The 4,605-nt window shown below is 35.7% G+C and overlaps 1 non-coding gene across 1 annotated transcript; it reads left to right on the top strand.

The window, feature by feature from the left end:
• Positions 1–2,096: 2,096 nt before the first annotated feature.
• Positions 2,097–2,200, top strand: LOC130984450 (small nucleolar RNA R71). Its single transcript, XR_009088386.1, has one exon. It is a non-coding gene; the product is annotated as a small nucleolar RNA R71 (small nucleolar RNA).
• The last annotated feature ends 2,405 nt before the right edge of the window (positions 2,201–4,605 follow it).

The raw sequence follows: 4,605 nt of genomic DNA, 5'->3' as shown, positions 1-4,605 counted from the left end.
TGCACATTCTGGGCGTTCAACGCCCATATAAAGCATGTTTCTGGCGTTGAATGCCACTTTCATGCTTGTTACTGGCGTTCAGCGCCAGTTTTTCCTCTCTGGGCACATTCCTGGCGTTCAGCGCCAGAATGTTGCTTGTTTCTGGCGTTCAGCGCCAGAATGGTGCTCTGTTCTGGCGTTGAACGCCGGCCAGATGCACCTTACTGGCATTGAACGCCAGCCTGTGCGTCCTCCAGGGTGAAAATTTTTTTCTGCTGTTTTTGACTCTGTTTTTAATTTTTTTGATTTTTTTTCGTGACTCCTCATGATCATGTACCTAATAAAACACAAAATAACAATAAAACTAAATAAAATAAAATTAGATAAATAAAATTGGGTTGCCTCCCAACAAGCGCTTCTTTAATGTCAATAGCTTGACAGTGGCTCACATGGAGCCACAAGGTGATCAGGTCAATTTTAGTGTGGTCCCAACACCAAACTTAGAGTTTGGTTGTGGCCTCCCAACACCAAACTTAGAGTTTGACTGTGTGGGCTCTTCTTGACTCTGAACTGAGAGAAGCTCTTCATGCTTACTCTCTTTTGTCACAGAGGGATGGCCATGTGCCTTAAACACAAGGTAGTCCCCATTCAATTGAAGGACTAATTCACCTCCATTGACATCTATCACAGCTCCTGCTGTGGCTAGGAAAGGTCTTCCAAGGATGATGCAATCATCCTCTTCCTTCCTAGTGTCTAGGATTATGAAATCAGCAGGGATGTAAAGGCCTTCAACCTTTACTAGCACGTCCTCTACTATTCCATAGGCTTGTCTCAATGACTTGTCAGCCAGTTGCAATGAGAACAAGGCAGGTTGTACCTCAATGATCCCCAGCTTCTCCATTACAGAGAGTGGCATAAGACTTATCCCTGATCCCAGATCACACAGAGCTTTTTCAAAGATCATGGTGCCTATGGTACAGGGTATTAAGAACTTGCCAGGATCTTGTTTCTTTTGAGGTAGAGTTTTCTGAATCCAAGAATCCAGTTCATTGATGAGCAAGGGAGGTTCACGTTCCCAAGTCTCATTACCAAACAACTTGGCATTCAGCTTCATGATAGCTCCTAAATATTGAGCAACTTGCTCTCCAGTCACATCTTCATCCTCTTCAGAGGATGAATAGTCTTCAGAGCTCATGAATGGCAGAAGAAGATTCAATGAAATCTCTATGGTCTCTATATGAGCCTCAGATTCTTTTGGATCCTTAATAGGAAACTCCTTCTTGCTTGAGGGACGTCCCAGGAGGTCTTCCTCACTAGGATTTTCGTCCTCCTCCTCCCTTGTGCATTCGGCCATATTGACTATGTCAATGGCCTTGCACTCTCCTTTTGGATTTTCTTCTGTATTGCTTGGGAGAATACTGGGAGAAGTTTCAATAACTTTCTTACTCAGCTGGCCTACTTGTGCCTCCAAATTTCTAATGGAGGATCTTGTTTCATTCATGAAACTGAAAGTGGCCTTTGACAGATCAGAGACTACATTGGCTAAATTAGAAGTGTTTTGTTCAGAATTCTCTGTCTGTTGCTGAGAAGATAATGGATATGGCTTGCTATTGCCCAGCCTATTGCGTCCACCATTGTTAAAACCTTGTTGAGGTTTTTGTTGATCCTTCCATGAGAAATTTGGATGATTTCTCCATGATGAGTTATAGGTGTTTCCATAAGGTTCACCCATGTAATTAACCTCTGCCATGGCAGGGTTCTCAGGATCATAAGCTTCTTCAGAAGCTGCCTCTCTAGTACTGTTGGATGCATGTTGCAATCCATTCAGATTTTGAGAGATCATGTTGACTTGTTGAGTCAACACTTTGTTCTGAGCCAATATGGCATTCAGAGTATCAATTTCAAGAACTCCTTTCTTCTGAGGTATCCCATTATTTACGGAATTCCTCTCAGAGGTGTACATGAACTGGTTATTTGCAACCATGTCAATGAGCTCTTGAGCCTCTTCAGGCGTTTTCTTCAGGTGAATAGATCCACCTGCAGAATGATCCAATGACATTTTCGAAAATTCAGAGAGACCATAATAGAATATATCTAATATGGTCCATTCTGAAAACATGTCAGATGGACATCTTTTGGTCAGCTTCTTGTATCTTTCCCAAGCTTCATAGAGGGATTCACCATCTTTTTGTTTGAAGGTTTGAACATCCACTCTTAGCTTGCTCAATTTTTGAGGAGGAAAGAATTTGTCCAAGAAGGCAGTGACCAGCTTATCCCATGAGTCCAGGCTATCCTTAGGTTGTGAATCCAACCATACTCTAGCTCTGTCTCTTACAGCAAAAGGGAAAAGAATGAGTCTGTAGACTTCAGGATCAACCCCATTCGTCTTTACAGTCTCACAGATCTGCAAGAACTCAGTTAAAAACTGGTAAGGATCTTCAGATGGAAGTCCATAAAACTTGCAGTTTTGTTGCATTAAAGCAACTAGCTGAGGTTTCAGCTCAAAGTTATTGGCTCCAATGGCAGGAATGGAGATGCTTCTTCCATCAAACTTGGATGTTGGCTTTGTGAAGTCACCAAGCATTCTCCTTGCATTATTGTTATTATTTTCAGCTACCATCTCCTTCTCTTGTTCTAATGTTTCTGAAAGGTTACCTTTAGAATAATGTAATTTAGCTTCTCTTAATTTCCTCTTCAAAGTCCTTTCAGGTTCTGGATCAATTTCAACAAGAGTGCCTTTTTCTCTGTTCCTGCTCATATGAAAGAGAAGAGAACAAGAAAAGAAGAGGAATCCTCTATGTCACAGTATAGAGATTCCTTTATGTTAGTAGAAAAAGAAAGGGGTAGAAGAATGAAGAAGAGGGTTCGGATTTTTGGATGAAGAGATGTGAGGAAAAGTGTTAGTAATTAAATAAGTAAATAGAAGAAGAAGAGAGAAGGAGAATTTCGAAAATAAATTTAAAAAGGGGTTAGTGATTTTCGAAAATTAGAGATAAATGTAATTGAAATTAAAATTTGAAACAATTAATTAATTAAAAAGAATTTTTTAAAAAGAGAGAGACATTTTTCGAAAATAGAAGAGGGAGAAGTAGTTAGGTGGTTTTGAAAAAGATAAGAAACAAATAAAAAGTTAGTTAGTTGATTGAAAAAGATTTGAAATTAAAATTTAAAAAGATAAGAAGATAAGAAGTTAGATAAGATATTTTGAAATCAAATTTTGAAAAATATAAAATTTTTGAAAAAGATAAAATAAAAGATAAAAAGATTTAATTCAAACATTTTGAAATTATTTACTTCACTAACAAGAAGCTACAAGATAAGATTCTAGAATTTTAAAGATTGAACCTTTCTTAACAAGAAAGTAACAAACTTCAAATTTTTGAACCAATCACATTAATTATTAGTGAATTTTCGAAAATTAGATGTAAAGATAAGAAAAATATTTTGAAAATATTTTGAAACAGAATTTTGAAATTTTCGAAAAATAAAAAAAATGAAAAAGATATGATTTTTTAAAAAGATTTTGAAAAGATAAGATTTTTAAAATTTGAAATTTTGACTTGACTTGTAAGAAACAACTAATTTTGAAAATTTTTGACCAAGTCAACCCAAAATTTCGAAAATTTGGAGGAAAATAAGGAAAAGATATTTTTTTGATTTTTGAATTTTTAATTATGAGAGAAAAAAACAACAAAAATACTCAATGCATGAAATTTTTAGATCAAAACAATGAATGCATGCAAGAATGCTATGAATGTCAAGATGAACACCAAGAACACTTTGAAGATCATGATGAATATCAAGAACATAATTTTGAAAAAAAAATTTTTTTTTTGATGCAAAGAAAACATGCAAGACACCAAACTTAGAAATCTTTAATGCATGGACTCTAACAAACGAAAAGTGCACATGAAAAACAACAAACGATACAAAACAAGAAAACATCAAGATCAAACAAGAAGACTTACCAAGAACAACTTGAAGATCATGAAGAACACTATGAATGCATGAAATTTTCAAAAAAAATAATGCATAAATTTTAAAAACATGCAATTGACACCAAACTTAAAAATTGACTCAAGACTCAAACAAGAACACAAAATATTTTTGGTTTTTTATGATTTTATGATTTTTTTTATTAATTTTTTCGAAAATAAAGTTTGGAAAAATGAAAAAGAAAAGAAAAATTTTGAAAAAGATTTTTGAAAAATTTTTGAAAAGAAAATTACCTAATCTGAGCAACAAGATGAACCGTCAGTTGTCCATACTCGAACAATCCCCGGCAACGGCGCCAAAAACTTGGTGGACGAAATTGTGATCAATGTTCTAACTATTTTGAGAGAAATCATTATTATGGCACTGGTTGAATTCACAACTCCGTTCAACTAACCAGCAAGTGTACTGGGTCGTCCAAGTAATAAACCTTACGTGAGTAAGGGTCGATCCCACAGAGATTGTTGGTATGAAGCAAGCTATGGTCATCTTGTAAATCTCAGTTAGGCAGATTAAAATTGTTTATGATTTCGGAAATTAATAATAAGAAAATAATAAAAGGGATAGAATACTTATCCAGATTCATTGGTGGGAATTTCAGATAAGTGAATGGAGATACTGTATGGCTCAAGG

This window comes from Arachis stenosperma, chromosome 5 (genome assembly GCF_014773155.1).
Source record: "Arachis stenosperma cultivar V10309 chromosome 5, arast.V10309.gnm1.PFL2, whole genome shotgun sequence".
NCBI lineage: Eukaryota > Viridiplantae > Streptophyta > Magnoliopsida > Fabales > Fabaceae > Arachis > Arachis stenosperma.
This window is presented reverse-complemented; position numbering and strand designations above follow the sequence as displayed.